General features: G+C 42.6%; 1 long non-coding RNA gene across 1 annotated transcript; it reads right to left on the reverse strand.

Moving 5' to 3' along the window:
• Positions 1–2,400: 2,400 nt before the first annotated feature.
• LOC122884499 lies at positions 2,401–17,966 on the reverse strand. Its single transcript, XR_006379904.1, has 3 exons — positions 17,641–17,966; positions 16,368–16,528; positions 2,401–3,499 (listed from the first exon to the last, which is right to left on the reverse strand). It is a non-coding gene; the product is annotated as an uncharacterized LOC122884499 (long non-coding RNA).
• Positions 17,967–18,646: the final 680 nt, after the last annotated feature.

The following is an 18,646-nucleotide window of genomic DNA, read 5'->3' on the forward strand; positions in this document are numbered from 1 at the left end:
TGTTTTTGGTCTCTACCAACTCCTGAGGGAAATATCTGGCTCTTTAGCTGCTAAATGCTCCACTATGTTCACCAGCTAACTGTGTTGGTCAGCCTTTTGGTTCTAAGCAGGTAGTGTACTGTGGGTGTTTTAGAGCTTTTTTTAAATTTAAAAACAGCTGCCTGCTGCGTCCGAAAATGACACTATGAGATCAGTGAAAGTGAACCAAAATAGTAAAGTTGCAGCCGGACAGCTAAACACTGAACTGAAACTCGTTATAAAGCTCCAGAAAGCTGAGGGGAGCTGCAGATTCAGGTGATAATTCTGTGTAGGTTCATCACTACGAGCGACCCCTTTCACATTTTCACATTGTTTTCCATTTGAAACACTGTTATAAGTATATACATTATAGCCACTCTAATATTAAATACTTTGGGATTCCATAGATATGTGCCTGGGTTTTATTGTTAACAAGGAAGCCTAAATATGATCTGTAAACACAAGAAGCCAATGCATTGCACAGGGCGACAGAGGTCATCTAAACCAGTGGTTCTCAACCTTTTCCAGTTGCGACCCCCCGGAATAATCAGGTTGGTGTTTGTGACCCCCCAGTAGTGCTGGGACATTTAACTCACAACACCCTGATGCAAACACACTGATTGCTCATAAACTGTCTGCCCAAGACTGTTCAGTAATATAGTATATATAACACATGAAAGCTACCAAAATCACACAGGAAGACCATTGCTTTGCTCACAGACAGAACAACTAATTTGATTTTGGCTTTAATTTGTGTTTTTAGATTTATGGAAATAACTGCAACATATCTGCTTTAGGCCTAAAAGAACAATAATAAATATGTTCTCATATTACTGAGGTAACTGGGTCTGTTAACATGTATAAAAACAGAGTATATATAGTATATTGTATATTTATTGCTGATCACCAGTCAATGTTAATACTTTTCTGTACTGCATGGCAATATAGGTTTCTGATCTGTCACGGCAATAAAGCTTATTTAATTTGATATAGCCTTATGGTCTTACAGGCCTTAGTTTAAGAACTGTTTTTATATCTGTTTACGCCTGTTGTGCTGGTGGTATCAGTTCATTCAGTACATTTTCCTGTAATAATAGAGATTCTGTCCACTCAGTTTTTGACAGACTTCCATTTACAGTCTTGTTGCCTAATATCAATCAGTTCATTCTTTTCTTTTCGTTATGTAGCAGGGACATCATTCACTTACTCTCACACATTTTAGTGGGATGGCTGGGCCTGCTTGTTTGAACAAAGCAACTGTATTCTTGGTTTTGCAAGGTGGTTCTGCAGCCACTGACTGCCAGAATTCTTCCAGTGTGCATGATGCGAAAGCAGTCTGTAATCTGCAGTAAGAAGAGAGGTCCAACAGCATCCTCCAGTTCTGACGACAGGTGTGCACTGGAGGTGCTGAAAGGCTGGTGTATTCATCGTATCTCTCGGGTGTGTCATTGTTTGGGAAGTATCTGTTGAAACAGCACTTGGTTCAGTTTCAGTTGTTGGAAGGTGCTATAGAAATAAAGTTTGATTGATTGATTGATTGATTGAAACTGTCAAGCAGGCTTCTGAGGGGAGTGGCAATGACTCCTTTCATTTTAGGCATTTTTCTGTTGTTTGCTTGCAGACCTAAGTGACAAGGAGGCACCTTCATGCAATACAAAGTCAATGGAGAGTGATGAATTGTTTTCCACTCCGGTGGGGGAAGGACTTAATTGCGCTCTGTCTCTTTTGCAATGGTTGCTAGGCGAATAGTGTGGGGCTTTTTGACTGAGCCACTAGATATGCCACTACACATGAAGCTGCCAGGGCCTTAGCAGGGACTGTAGCATACTCACTCACCACTGTCTTCTTACTTTAAGTGTTTGTTGATGCGAGAGGTGTGTTTCGTTTCCAAATGTCTCTTAAGTTGAACTGGTTTTAAGCTTTCATGTGCAAGCACTTCTGAACAAATAAAACACTGTGGATATTCCACGTTGTTTTTGGCTATGCATGTAAATCCATATTACAGAAAGTCAGGATGATATTTCTGAAGCTTGCTGGGAGACTGGGGCTCTGTTGGAACCGCTGGCGCCTTTACTGACTATTTGTGGTGTCTGGTTAAAATCTTCAGTATTTCTAAAATCCTGGCTAGATAGTGGCGCTGGCCTTGATGCCATACAGGTTCAACAAGATGAGCACAAAGTCACTGCTGTTGCCCTATAGAACTGGTTTAGACAGTTTTTCAAGTGATATCTTATGTGACATGCAGGTCTCACTTTCAGAAAACAATGCAGCTACGGCCAACTGAGTATGGGCCACCAGATGTTTTTATTCTGATGCCAGACTCTGGTCTTGACAAATAATTGCACTGATGAGGTGATTCCAGGCAAGTCAGTTCCAGGAAATTTCAGTCATATCAGACACATCAGTTAAAATCAACAGTGACAAACAGAAACAGTAACAACAGTCAGACATACAACACAGTAAAACTCAGACACAATTAACACAAAACCATCCTTAAGAAAAATTAAATAGGCAGACCCGACCTACTCAGATTCTGTAACATCCAAAGCCTGAAACATTTCTGCAGTCCAGTTAAGAAACCAGTATCCCTAATTGATTTATCTGTGAAGATGTGTAGATTATTACTGAAGTTTTTAAGCTGAGACAAGTGAGTTTTGGACTCTAGAAGAGGTGCTGCAACTCAGTCACCATGTAAAGCTTTAAACTGTCCCAGTTGACACCTCTCTGTGAAGCTTGTAATTTCTAGATTTTTGAGACTGTGTCAAATATAGGATTTATTGCAGGGCTATTAAATTGGAATACATTAAAACAAACTGCATAAAAATAAACTGTTAACATCTCTGGCTGCTGCATCAACAACCTAAAAATGTTGCTGGGATTGTACACGTGAAACATAGTGTTGCAGAAAAAGAACACATGCAAACTAATTAAACCCTCCAAGGGAAAAGTTATGGTTTAAATGATAAACATGCTAAACCTTAAAAAGCCAATCCTTGTTTTATTTTTCTTCTACAGTAACTCCAGTTGGATGTAAGGGGAAGGGTGGTTGAAATTCTTTGTCATTTGTCTGCTCGAGGTTCCTCTTGGAGCAACAATAGCAGCTTTGTAGCTCTTTGCCCAGATCCTGGCAGCGATGTCCTTGGGTCCTGTGACTTTGGGTCCCGGGTTGCCTTCTGTTCGTTGCTCTTACACAATCCAAGCCCTCTTTCGCTACGATTGGTGCGGGCAGATCAGAAGGCTGTCTGACCATAGACTTCTGATAAAACATATCACTGATCAGACTGGTCAATTGGAAAGTAAATGTAAACATGAACTGCATCGGCTGTCTGATAATACACCATAAAGTCTTTCAATATGGGCCGATACCTGTAAAAGCTCTATGCACATACAGGTTTTCAATTATTCTGGCTAAAAAGAACTCCACTTAGGTTGAAGATGGGTGGAGCTATAGGCCTTTTTCATGGAAGACATTTTGACGTCACTGTGGGAAAAGCACAGGTGGATAAATTAATGGTTGCTGAATTCCATTTAACTGCTTCAGTTTCAAGGTCCTGGTATTGTGTGTGTTGGCTCACTGTCACACTGTCATGGCTTACTCACACACTTGAATAGAACAGAGACATCATTAATGTTATTAACAACACCTGTGCTTTTCCTACTATGACAAGTCAAGTTTAAATAATGATGACAAAATTGCTGTTTCATCATTTCTTACCTCAGTGAATCATGTCTGTGTCAGGACAACATCTAACGTGCATCATAGTAATAATGTAATAATTTAAGCATTTGGATGATGGCCTATTCAGTAACTGAACAGATAGGAATTCAGTATCTATCAATCGACATGCTGTTATATATATAAAAACATGTTGCTCAGCTGGACTGTGTATGAGGAGATTATTACCCAAGGCTAATATGTGCAGCAAAAGCAAGTTCTCAGAGCTGGTTAAATTGTTAATCATTGGCTATGACAGCAGCTACAGTAGCTAGTTACAGCACTGTGGGTCTGCACAGGTTGTTCTGCCTTGCTGGTTAAAGAATATAGAAGCTATCACATCAGTATCATATTTAATACACAATCTCATCCAGAACATCTCATGGGGATGTTTGGTTTCCTCTGTTGATTGTTGATATTTTTATCATCATGTGTTTTCACCACAGACCAAGAGAGAACAAAGCTGTGCCCAAATAGTTTTTGATGCTAGTTTCAGATCTCTTTAAACGCTGAGAATAATATAACCCTGAGAGTGAAAAACTCTGATTTTAACATTTGACCCAAAGGGTCATGGGACACGATCAGATGCCACGATGTGTGGAACTTCTCATGACTTTAGTTTTCAAGTGCATGTCTAAGTGTGTGTATCTGTCTTCCCCCAGATTGTTGCGTGCATCCTCTTTGTGGAAACCACAGGATTTTGTCAGGCAGGATGCAGCACAGAGAAGGCAGAAATGAAAGTCAAGTCCTCATGCCGAGGAGTTTTTATTTTCATTCAGACCGATTGACGAATCACGTGAACACCTCACAACATGCAGATGTCTGTCCCAACATCTGACCCACTGTATTAGTTTTAAACAAATGTATTAAGAAAAGGGCAACTGTGGCTCTGAGGGAGCAGCGCAAAATCTGATAAATGTCAGTTGGGACTGAAGACTAAGTTTGAAAATGAAGAAAAACTGAGGGTATGGAAATTGAAAGAAGTGAGCTTACCAGACCTCTGTAGCCCACTCCTCATCTCTGTTTGAGGCCAGCAACTTGAGGCTACATTAGCTGCTACTAGCATAACACACCTGAATTTCCGACTGAACTGTCGGTGGTTGAGTTGTATTGTGGGTAATGTAGGTGCCAAATTTTGACAAGGAAGAAGAATGCATGGAATAAAAAAGACAATATCTGTATCTGCATTGATTTTGATTAAGTTCATTGTGAGTCTGACAATCTTATAGAAGTGCAATGCTAAATTGGGTAAATTGAGTACTATCTTAGGGAAAATATTTATTTGACTGTGTACAGTCAGTCATCTCTTATCTTGCTCTGTTATATAGGGTTAAAAGCTCTGATTAACTTTGCTGTAACATGGACTCTGCCAAACAGTGTGACTGCAACGAGTAATTTGGTTGACCTGAGGAACACAGTGACACGCAGTGCACAACAGTGGCTCATGATGTCAGAGAGGATAACTTTTACATGAAACATGGATGAAAAACTTTGAGCAACACTGGCATTAAGTTTTCAAATAATAATGATACTGCACATATGATATTAGATGAGTTTTATTCCAAAATTAGATCATTTATTAAATTAAAAAAAAAAAGATATGACTCTACATTTCTGTTCATTTCACAAGTTAGTAAACTCTATTTTGCAATTAACAATGTTTGAAGAGTTAAATTTTCCCCTAAAGAAACAGAGATGTGTTTGAATGTATTATACATTGGGGGCGGCTTTGGTTAGGAGGTAGAGCGGGTCGGCTGATCACAGGGTTGGCGGTTTGAAGTGTCCTTGGGCAAGACACTGAACCCCAAATTGCTCCCGATGGTTGCCCTGGTTGGTTACCCTGCATAGTACCTTGCTGCCATTGGTGTGTGAGTGTGTACGTAAATGGGTGAATGAGTGGCAAAAACCTTGTAAAGCACTTTGGATAAAAGTTATATAATGTATTATATAAATGTAGCCACAGAGTATAGTATTCATACAGTGTGTATTTGTGTTGTCCAAAAAAAAGGGCAAGGCATTAATCATGTTAGCTTTGTAGTTATTATGATATTAACCTTATATTTATGCAGCACATTTCAAAATAAGGTCAAGTGCTCATTATAATTAAGAGGTGAAAACAAAACAAACATTAATAAAACAAATCAATAAAGTAAAACAGCACTGAAATATAAATAAAATCACAATTAAAATAATGTTCGTAAAACCCCTGATAAAAAAAGAGATTTAAATTAAATGGAGGTTTTCTTCCTGTTGGACTCTTTCATGCTTAACACTAAAAATGTAAAATTCAAGTCATAGGAGGAGACAGGGATGGGTACTGACAAATACTTGTGTTAAGGGTTAAAAAAAACTGAAAATTGAAAATGTAAAAGTACTATTTCTAATGCAGCACACATGCTCTCTGACTCACTGTATGTTTCAATACTGAGGCGTCTGTCCATACAGCTGACAAAACCCCCTAAACAAACAAGAAAAACCAAGACAAAAACACTAATTTAACTTGCAGTCATTAGTGACTCATCCTTTCAGATCCTGTTTAATCCTGGCTATATGGGAGAAACATTGAAATTAGATTCTTCAGTGAATCTGATGCTGTGATTGATGGCTGTTCTCATATTACAGAGACAGACAAAGATGGAGAGATTAGAGGAGACAACACAATGCGTAATGCCTCATTGAACAGCTCATACTTTTACAGTTTGTTTTAGCCTGCTGTGATATCAGTCTTTCAACTTACTGTATAAGAGCTGTATTTACTTAAATTGCAAATAATATACAAGCATTAGTCCGGATGAAACTGTGATATATGCAAACAATAAAGCAAAATATTTGCAACTTAAATATTTGAAAGAATTTGAATTTGATAGAGACACTGGAAAGAGACATTGCTGTGGAGTTTTTCAAATGTATTTTTTGGTGCTTTGAGCACCACAAGCCAAGAGAAATGCAGTCATCTCTACGGTCAATATCTCCAAAACGCGGCAACTCACACCAAAACAATCTAGATGGATAAATAGCACTACAGGTAAGAGGAAAAATACGTATTTTTGATTTTGGGGTAAACTGTCCCTTTAACAGAACACCCATCTGGTACATCAAGAACGTTAAATAAACACCATGACTTATTTGCAAAAGCTATCTGAACCAGGAGTGTACAGTACATTATTATGCATATTAGATGCAAACACTTTCAGCTTCTTCTTTTTTTAGTAGGTTTGACTGTTTACATGTTTGCAATGCCTTCTGTTTTGTGTACTGGTAGGGAAGAGTAAACAATTTCCATAGTGATTTAGTCATTCGTCGAGGGGGGCCGGCGGGTGTGTGTGTGTGTGTTACTGTGTCTGTGTCAGGTGACAAATTGTTGTCACTCAGCAGACAGACATTAGTTACACTTTATCTTAGTCATGCCGGTAACAGCGATCAAACACAGAAACACAGGAACAGTTTCCTTCCAAGACCCTGTAGATTCTTTCTATTTGCCTAAATGAAATTTTGGTGCGTGTATCTGGTAAGTTAGAAAAAAAGACTTGTGACGTGTATTACAGGTGTATTGAAGAGGAACTCATTATCTATAAAAATAGACATTCCCCCCACAAAGCATAAAAAAATTACAAAAAAGTACCAGCACACTAAAATCTCCTATTCGTTTTTTTATTCGTCATGGACAAGGCTGGATTACCTACCGAGCAAAGCCAGCAACTGCCCCAGGGCCCCTCTATGCCAATTGGTTTGATTAACTATATCCACTGATAGGCTGGATTCGAAACCGGGGAGCTGCAGTAAGGACTCAGCCTTGGTACATGCTCTACCAGGTGAGCTACTGGGGCGTCCCATACTGTTCACCCTCTTTACACAGTGTCAGACCTTTATTAAGTTACTGCCAATGCAAACTGAAAATGTCCTACTGCCGCTCCTTCACATTAAAAGCGTTTAACTGGCAAAACACAGAGTGGCTTTTCTTGTGAACCAGCCACAAGAAAGGCAATGTGTTGGTCACAGCAGTTGGCGCTGACTGTGATTGTTCACCAAAAAATGCATCCACAAAAAGAAGACAGTGGTAAGTTTTGCAAGGGAATAATGGAACACAAAGGAGTGCATACATTTTGCATACTCCTACAATAATTTGTGTTTAATCAAATTACCACAGGAAACCTGGATCTGTATGATATTTCAACACTGGATGATTGTACACAATGCACAGAGAAGTGGAGGAACTGGGGTTAAGAGGGGCCCAGTGGCTTGTTTTTGCCCAAGCAGGTTAATCCAGTCACGCACATGAACATGAATGACAACATTTGCACACCTGACTTACAATTTTTGAATCAGTGCATCAAACTAGCATTTCGGTCCCTGCAGACCTTCTTTATGAGTATGAGTTCTCTGTAAGGATTAGACAATATATGACTGAAGCCACTGTTACAGCTGAAGGCAATGATTACATGCAGTAATTATATACTCTAGTCTAAAAGGATCTATGTCAACAACACATCAACTGATATTACAGGTATCACAAAGGTACCCTTTTCAGATTAAAATCATGTAACAAAAGGGAAAGCAAATACAAATTATTGTTTCTACATTACATTTAAACACAGCACTCGCATAGGATTAAAGTATCACAATGGAGCTGATTCAATATGCTTGTCCCTTTGGTTAAACATGGATCCATGATATAGGGGGCCTAAAAACATCCTCACTAGCTGTTTTTTTTTAAAAAGTATTGACTGTTTCTTTAAAGAAACAAGTAAACAAACACATACATTTCAACCTTTGCTGCCATTAGAATTCCTCCCCATGGAGGAAATGCCTCAGACACCACCTACTGTAACCACTGCGCTGAACATCACTGTTTGCATCTGCAGTCTTCCCACTCTCCTGAAAGCTATGCAATTATCCATGATGGGCCTTCCACAGTGGTTATCGCATATGTTTTTGGAATGTAATTTGGAGACGGAGAGGGAGGGAAATGGAGACAGATGATTTTCATATCTTAGACCTAAGAAATGTGAAGTTTTAAGTGTGTATCAATGTGTTTGGTAACAATCAACCATTTTAAACTTGACTTGATTTATCACATTTATTTAGTGAAAAAGTCAGAAGTAAAGTAAATGGACTGTACTTGTAAAGTGCCTTTCTAGTCTTCCGACCACTCAAAGTGCTTTATGCAGTACATATCGCATTCACCCCATTCATACACTGATGGCAGAATTGCTCATCAGTACAAAGAAACTAATTAATCATTCACACACACTCACACACCGAAGGCACAGCCCTCGAGAGCAATTTGGGGTTCAGTGTCTTGCCCAAGGACACTTCGACGTGTGGGCTGGGGGAAGCCAGGATTGAACCGCCAACCTCACCATTGGTGGACCGATATGTTGCGGTCTGGACTAAAAATTTAACTTAGTTACTAACACAAGTTTCTAATCCTTGTCCCACTGGTAGGTCAGGGTCAGTATAAGTAATTATGAAATAAAGAATCACATGAATTGATTGTGTAAAATATATAAATGAACCAATAATTTCTGAAATGATTAAAACTCATTATTGTAAAATGTTGTTTCATCATTCTTTTTTTCACATTTATTTTTCCCCCCAATGACACTTATTTCATGTGACATTTTATTTCATGTTCATGTATTTAATGTCAGTTTTCAAGACAGTGGAGTGCAGTCACTGTCCCCTCACCTTTCAGCCAATCACGTTTCCCTTAAGCAAGCTCAACATTTTAGCCTGTTAGCTCATGTTAGCTAGAGTTCCAATAATATTAATGTTATTCTGAAACTACAAACTAGAGGCTGCTGCTGTAAATAAAGAAACACAGTACAGAGATGAATAACCTCTCCTTTTATTTGGCTGAAAACGGCTTCTCATGTTACCTACCTAGCTGGCTAACTAGCTAGGCAGGGTTGTGAGCTTGGTGAAGAGTCGCTGTTAATGGCGACAGCTAACGTTAGCTTGTCATGTCTGCAGCATTTTGATTCTAAAGTTTCTCAGAGAAAGACACACAACTGTGTAAAGAGTAAAACAACAGTCTTTCTCCATCCATCCATCCATCCATCCATCTTCTTCCGCTTATCCGGGGCCGGGTCGCGGGGGCAGCAGTCTAAGCAGGGACTCCCAGACTTCCTTCGCCCCAGACACTTCCTCCAGCTCCTCCGGGGGGATCCCGAGGCGTTCCCAGGCCAGCCGAGAGACATAGTCCCTCCAGCGTGTCCTGGGTCTTCCCGGGCCGCCTCCCGTGGGACATGCCCAGAACACCTCCCGAGGGGCGTCCAGGAGGCATCCGGATCAGATGCCCTAGCCACCTCAGCTGGCTCCTCTCGACGTGGAGGAGCAGCGGCTCTACTCCGAGCTCCCCGTGTGTGACTGAGCTCCTCACCCTATCTCTAAGGGAGCGCCCAGCCACTCGGGCGGAGGAAGCCCATTTCGGCCGCTTGTATCCGCGATCTTGTCCTTTCGGTCACTACCCAAAGCTCATGACCATAGGTGAGGGCAGGAGCGTGAGATTGACCGGTAAATCGAGAGCTTTGTCTTTCGACTCAGCTCCTTCTTTACCACAACGGTCCGATACAGCGCCCGCATCACTGCAGACGCTGCACCGATCCGCCTGTCAATCTCACGCTCCATCCGTCCCTCACTCGTGAACAAGACCCCGAGATACTTAAACTCCTCCACTTGGGGCAAGGACTCCCACCCACGCCGAAGAGAGCAAACCACCTTTTCCGGTCAAGAACCATGGCCTCAGATTTGGAAGAGCTGATTCTCATCCCAGCTGCTTCACACTCGGCTGCAAACCGTCCCAGTGCATGCTGCAGGTCCTGGTTTGAAGAAGCCATCAGAACGACATCATCTGCAAACAGCAGAGATGAGATCCTGTGGTTCCCAAACCGGACACCCTCCGGCCCCTGACTGCGCCTAGAAATTCTGTCCATATAAATTATGAACAGAACCGGTGACAAAGGGCAGCCCTGGCGGAGTCCAACATGCACCGGGAACAGGTCTGACATACTTCCGGCAATGCGAACACAGCTCCTGCTCCGGTTATACAGGGACCAGACAGCACATAGCAAAGGGCCCCGGACCCCATACTCCCAGAGCACTCCCCACAAAGCGCCCCGGGGCACACGGTCGAATGCCTTCTCCAGATCCACAAAGCACATGTGGACTGGTTGGGCAAACTCCATGAACCCTCGAGCACCCGATGGAGAGTATAGAGCTGGTCCAGTGTTCCACGACCGGGACGAAAACCACTCTGCTCCTCCTGAATCCGAGGTTCGACTATCGGACGAATTCTCCTCTCCAGTACCCTGGAATAGACCTTACCGGGAGGCTGAGAAGTGTGATCCTCTGTGATTGAACACACCCTCCGGTCCCCTTCTTATACAGAGGGACCACCACCCCGGTCTGCCAGTCCAGAGGCACTGTCCCAGACCGCCATGCGATGTTGCAGAGACGTGTCAGCCAAGACAGTCCCACAACATCCAGAGACTTAAGATACTCAGGACGGATCTCATCCACCCCCAAGCCTTGCCACCAAGGAGCTTGCCAACAACCTCAGTGACTTCGGCCAGGGTGATGGATGAGTCCGCCTCCGGTCCCCAGCCTCCGCTTCCTCTTCGGAAGACGTGACAGCGGGATTGAGGAGATCCTCAAAGTATTCCTTCCACCGTCCGACAACATCCCCAGTCGAGGTCAACAGCTCTCCACCCGCACCGCACAAGGTGTTGGTGAAGCACTGCTTCCCCCTCCTGAGCCGTCCGGACGGTTTGCCAGAATTTCTTTGAGGCCGACCGATAGTCCTCCTCCATGGCCTCTCGAACCTCTCCCAGTCCTGAGTTTTTGCCTCTGTGACCGCGACGGGCTGCAGCACGCTTAGCCTGCCGGTACCTGTCAGCTGCCTCGGGAGTCCCACGAGCCAACAAGGCCCGATAGGACTCCTTCTTCAGCCTGACGGCATCCCTTACTTCCGGCGCCCACCACCGTGTTCGGGGATTGCCGCCGCGACAGGCACCAGAAACCTTGCGACCACAGCTACGAGCCGCGATCGACAACAATGGAGGTGGAAAACATGGTCCACTCGGACTCAATGTCCCCAACCTCCCGGGATCTGGGAGAAGCTCTCCCGGAGGTGTGAGTTGTAGACCCTGCTGACAGAGGGCTCCGCCAGACGCTCCCAGCAGACCCTCACGATACGCTTGGGCCTGCCAAGTCTGTCCGGCTTCCTCCCCGCCAGCGGATCCAACTCACCACCAGGTGGTGATCGGTTGACAGCTCCGCCCCTCTCTTCACCCGAGTGTCCAAGACACGCGGCGGAGGAGGTCAGATGATACGACAACAAAGTCGATCATCGACCTCCGCCTAGGGTGTCCTGGTGCCACGTGCACTGATGGACACCCTTGTGCTTGAACATGGTGTTAGTTATGGACAAACTGTAACTAGCACAGAAGTCCAACAACTGAACACCGCTCGGGTTCAGATCAGGGGCCGTTCCTTCCGATTACCCCTCTCCAGGTGTCACTGTCGTTGCCCACGTGGGCGTTGAAGTCCCCAGTAGAACAACGGAGTCCCCGGGTGGTGCACTGTCTAGTACCCCTCCCAGGGACTCCAAGAAGGCCTGGTACTCTGCACTGCTGTTCGGCCCGTGAGGCCGCCACAACAGTGAGAGACCTGTCCCCACCCGGAGGCGGAGGGACGCGACCCTCTCGCTCACTGGGGTAAACTCCAACACGTGACGGCTGAGCTGTGGGGCTATGAGCAGGCCCACACCAGCCCGCCGCCTCTCCCCGCCGGGCAACGCCAGAGAAATGGAGCGTCCAGCCCTCTCGAGGAGACGGGTTCCAGAGCCCAGGCTGTGCGTGGAGGCGAGGCCGACTATATCTAGCCGGTAACGCTCAACCTCCCGCATGCTCAGGCTCCTTCCCCCAGCCGAAGTGACATTCCATGTCCCTAGAGCCAGTTTCTGTGTCCGGAGATCTGGTCGCCGGCCCCTGCCTTCGACTGCCGCCCAGATCTCTCTGCACCGCCCCTTACGGATCCTCCCGCGGGTGGTGGGTCCACGGGAGGACGGCCCCACGCCGCTCCTTCGGGCTGTGCCCGGCCGGGCCCGTGGGAAAGGCCCGCCACCAGGCGCTGCCGCCCGTCGGGCACCCACCCCAGGCCTGGCTCCAGGGTGGGGCCCCGGTAGCGCCAATCCGGGCGACGTAACTGGCCTTGATTTTAAATAATCCATAAGGGTCTTCTGAACCGCTCTTGGTCTGACCCGTCACCCTGGACCTGTTTGCCATGGGTGACCCTACCAGGGGCATACAGCCCCAGGCAACATAGCTCCCAGGGTCATTCGGGTACTCAAACCCCTCCACCACGTTAAGGTGGCGGTTCAAGGAGGGGCGTGGCGGTTCAAGGAGGGGCAACAGTCTTTCTCTGTCACTCTAATCAAAAGGAGCTAGCTAACAATGCTAACACTGGCTCTTCACTTTGATTCTGAGTAATAATCCAACCTCACAAACCGGCCTATATTGTTGTTGCTCTAGCTACTTGTAATGTACAGTGCTGTGAAAAAGAATAGAGAAAAATAGAGTCTAAGTAACTAACTAACTAACTGGTGACAACACCTCTGTAAAAGATGACATTATGAAATAAAAAGTGACATTATGAAAAGTGACATTGTGAAATAAAAAAGTGACATTGTGAAATAAAAAGGGACATTGTGAAATGTAACAAGAAATAAATGTATCATAATTAAAATATAGTTGTGAAAATGGGCATTTTTAAGTGAAAATTTCTACAATTAAATGAAAATAAAACTCTGTCAATATGAAAATTAAAATGATGAAATAACATTTCACTATTATGAAGCTTTTTAATGACTACTTAAATTATTTCACAATTTATTGCATCATGCATATATTTGACACACTATATTCATATGATTATCCATGTCATAACGTCTTCTTTATCTATTTAATATTGAATACTTTGAGGTTCCATATGAAAAGAATAATACTTATAGTTATAATACTAATAAAGCTTATAGCCTCTGAGTAATCGTGCCTAAGGCAGCATATTTATGTTGCTCGGGTGTGCTTTATGTGTTAGTTTGTGTGTGTCCTATCTCCATTCATTTTCTCTTGTGATTAATAACCACAAATATATATCCACAGTCAATAAAAAAGCTCCAGGAAGATTAAACAGATTTGTTAGAAAATGTCAACAGGTCCTTGAGAATCAAGACTGAATTTAATACACACAAACAAAAACAGGATATTTTATTTGAAGATAAAGAGACAGTTTTGTACCAGTGGCTGGTACGTTGCACAGAGTGTATTCATGTGTGTCTTTGTTCCTGCTGTTGTCTGTGATACAGACTGACACGGGAATAACAAAGCAAATCAGCTCCGCCCCCTGCTACGAAGGCACCTGAGCTCAGGTGCAACTACTAGAGACTCTGCCGTCCCATCACACAACTGCTCTGTGTCCCCTGTGTGTGTGTATGCGTGTGAGTGTGTGAGAAAGATGACTCTGTATGTGTGAGAGGAGTTAACTTCAGCATAAAATCTCAATACAAGAGTGTGTGGGTGGTGAGGGAGACTGGGTTCCACTGAAACCACATTTACACCCAACACAATTCAGTTTCATTTTTTTATAACCTGGATCTTATTTTTGTAGTTCTGGCCTTCACTTGTATTGGTTATGATAACATTTTCCTCACCAGTATTCCTCAACTAAATTCAACTGTAACTCCAAAATAACCCCATAAATAACTATAAAATGTTCTTCATTTGGTGGATTCTTTCTTTCCTTGTGAGAACATTTGGTCCTCATATTATGGGCCTAGTACTGCAATGCAATGTTTGTGTTCTTGCAGAAATGCAAGAACACAAACATGAAGAGACGTCTTTTTTCTCTCTCAGGGTAGAAAACGTGTAAGACTCAAAAATATAAATCATCCAATGTCATTCAGTTTCATTTTGCAATTTTGCTTTCACTCTTTCAGAAACACAAGAACAAACATTTCCGCTGCTGTACTCTTCTGTGTACTAAAATCATTATAGTAACTTCCTGCACTCAGATAAAGGCTATCTTTAGTGAGACTTGGGTGCATCAACTCAAAAAGTGCAAAAAGAGAGTTGATTTACCATTTCATCTGATGCATGTATGACTGTATGTTTGCCTGACAGCTCAAAGCACACAGCGGAGTTATTGTAATGCAACACAGCTCATGTATAGATCTATGGTCATATTACATCATACTGCATCATCTGTGTACTTTAAGCTGTCAGGGAAACACACACAGTAGCTCTGTACATAAATCTGGTTTGAATACACATTGAGAAGTTTGAATGAGAGGACCAGACCAACCATTCTGTGATTTACTACCTGCCATGTATCTGTGTTTTCTTTACAGGTCTGATGGGTATTCATATCCAGATACTGTGAAACCTTAAAATCAGTGCTGAATTAATCTGATTTTAACCACTAAAAGATACACATCATGTACATTTGCTACTTGGGAAAACACAATCAGAGAGAGTTTTGTTCTTAAATTCAATTTAATTCAATTTTATTTATATAGCGCCAATTCATAACAGATGTTATCTTATTGCACTTTTCCTATAGAGCAGGTCTAGACCGTACTCTTTCTAATATTATTTACAGAGACCCAACAAATTCCACCGTGAGCAAGCTTTGGCTTTCAAAAAACTTCCTTTAAGAGGCAGAAACCTTGGACTGAACCAGACTCAATGGTGGGCGGCCATCCGCCGCTGCCGTATTAGGTTTTGAATGTGATTTCTAGGCTGTTATTTTTATTTGCAGGGTGATAAAACAAGAATAACTTTTCATCAAAATAATCATCCTGATGAAATCAGTGATGACATCACCGTTGTTGTCTAATCAGCCACAGTCAGTAAGGAAAGAGTTGTTTTCCTAAGGTGAACTATTCCTTATTCTGCATAAGACTTACTGAAACTGCCATCAAACCCAGGAAGACCCAACTTTTGGAAACTCTTTTGGGGAATGTAGATAATTGACATTGTCACCAATGGAAACATGATCAAAAGTCTTTTAAAATATTTCCTAGTAATATATTTCCTGGCAGCATATTCCTGTTATGTGATTAATGCTGCTAATTAGTGGAAAAGCCATGATGCTCCAAATGGTAAAGAGAAATGTGTGCTGACAAACATTGGCTTTAATGAAAAATAGCAATCATGACAACATACTGCTTATAAAATACAGAACAGGTGAGAGAGATGGTAAAACTACTGTTGGTAGAGATGTGATGTCAAGCAGAGACACTTATGGAAAGAGCAACAGAAAAAAAAGTGAGGGAGAGGAAAGTTTGGTTACCAGACAGGAATGCGTTATTTAAAAGGAAAAGACAAAGGAAAGAGTAAGAAATAAACAGATGAGTATTAAAGCAAAGGCACATGTAGTTATCACCTTGTCCACATGCCCTCTTGGTGATCTTTTGCAACTATATCTGCCTGACTCCAAATCAGAAATGTGAATCCGACCCAAGCATAACGGTGCAGAAAGGCGCTGCATGCTTTTCAAGGAAATGCTGACTCTGGGGAACATGGGTAATGCTAGAGACATTGCCTGCCATAATGTGGTGTAGTAAAACACTCACTTGCTAATGTATCCTGCTGGTTAGGTGCTGCCTATCCTCGACTGTAATCCATCTTCTCTGGTATGCTGGCATGGAGGTCATGGAGGCTGAAGTGGCTGTAGCCTGCAGGGCAGACAGGTGGCCAGGTACCTGGAAAGTTGACAGTTGAATCCCAAGAAAGGCTGGAGGAGAGTGAATGAGTAACATTAGCAGTTACCATCATGATAAAGGTCATAATAGCAGTGGTGTTGCAGTCCACTGGTGGGTCGGTCCACTACTTTGCTCCAGACTGAAATATCTCAACAACTATTGGATGGATTGCCATGAAATTTTGGACAAATCCTACTGACTTGTGATCTCCTGACTTTTCCTCTAGCACCACCAGCAGGTTGACATTTTTTGCTTTTAGTGAAATGTCTTGACAACTATTGGATGGATTGTAATGAAATTGGGGACTGATATCCTTGGTGTTTAGGATTGAATCCAGATCCCCTGTCTTTTCCTCTAGTGCCATTAGCTGATCAAAAATTTCACTTATTCTATGAAATATCTCAACTCATCTAATAGATTGGCACAAAATTGATACAGACATTCATGGTTCCCAGACAATTTATCATAATGACTTTGGTGGTCCCCGACTTTTCCTCTAGTGCCACAACGAGGTTCACATTTGTGTTTTTGAATGAATGTTGATGTCTCAACAACTATTGGATGGATTAATGACATCCCCATCAGCCTCAGATTTACTTTGTGTTTAGTGCTTATTAGCAAATATTAGCATGCTAACACGCTAAAATGAACATGGTAAACATTATACCTGCTTAGCATCAGTATGCTAGCATTGTCATTGTACGGATCTTAGCATGCCAAAGTTCGGATTTAGCTCAAAGTTCCTGCCTCACCAAGCTGCTGGCATGGCATGAATGTTGTTTTTGCTAAATTCCTCAGATGTGAGAGAACTGTCAGTATTTCAGGGATGTATATTGTTCTGAAATGATTTTTTTTAAGGGGAATAAACAATCAAAGAAAAAAGCATCACACGCCGTGGGCAAGTTCTTTTTGAGCAGCAACTACTTCGATTGGCAGCTAAAAAAAACCCACATAAAAAAATAATAAAATGGTTTTGGTTGTATTACTAAGAAACTGCACTGCACCTTCAGTTTCGTTGGTCATGTGGTTTTGTCTGTCTCAGTAGATGCAACTGTCACAGACACACCAGGCTCCACAACCCCACAAACACAAAGCCCCCCCTCACCAGAATACTAATCAGAAACACCTGTCACTAATCACACACCTGATATCCATCTGCAACACTCCAGCCCCAGTACAAAAGCACACCACTCATCTCAGTCAGTGTGTGGTCTCGTTTGTAATACGGACAGTTTGCTGTATCCTGTGCTGCAACGTCTCGGACTCCTCCCCAACGAAAAAGAGTGTTTTCCTGACTCCTGTCCTGTGTTTCTTCTGTCTCCGGTGTGTGTGTCTTCTACCTTGGATCTCCAACCTCGCTAGCGGTATCAGTGACCAGTATGCATTCATCTACTCACTGTCTGTTTGCATCATTTGAAATAAATCCATCTGTGTCTCCATCTTGGTGTCCACGGCCTACTCTGTCCGTAACAGCAGCTCACTGGTTCCTATTTATTTCAGTCCGTTATGAATACAATTACAGTGACCTGAACTTTTCTTGATTAAATTGCTTGAGTGGAACAAACACTATAATAAGTATTTTGCATTTTCTCAATTAACCCCACTGTATGCTGGAGTAAGAGTTGAAAAGAGTTTCCCCTCGGGGATCAATAAAGTATTTCTGATTCAACAGGTTTATACACCACAGGAAGAGATGCAGTAAAGTAAAACCCTTTTCACTTTTGAAACTTGTCCTTTTCTTAAGTCTTGTTTTTACTCAGAAACGAAATTTAAGTTACAGTAAATCTGTGAGTGTGTTGCCTTGAGACTGTTTGCTCACTTCCTTTTACTGTGGTTTGGTTTCACAAATGGTGGTACTGACTCATTTTTGCCTCAATTCTTTCTTGTCCCTTTTCTTTCTCTCAATTGTGACATTAAAATCACAAATCTTAGGTTGAAACAACCACACAAATGAGCTGAAGGCGGCAGGCACACTGTTGCTGAAACATCATTTCATAGAATAAAATCTGCACCTACTTTTCCAGTTATTATATTTGTTTGCTACCTAATGTTGATCAAAAATACTTTGCAGTAGGGCACACCTCTCAAAAGCTTTTAGTTGCACAAATTTAATTCTATACACCTTCATTGTGTTTGGGTGGGACAACTTT

The sequence above is a fragment of the Siniperca chuatsi genome, linkage group LG11 (genome assembly GCF_020085105.1).
Source record: "Siniperca chuatsi isolate FFG_IHB_CAS linkage group LG11, ASM2008510v1, whole genome shotgun sequence".
Taxonomy (NCBI): Eukaryota; Metazoa; Chordata; class Actinopteri; order Centrarchiformes; family Sinipercidae; genus Siniperca; species Siniperca chuatsi.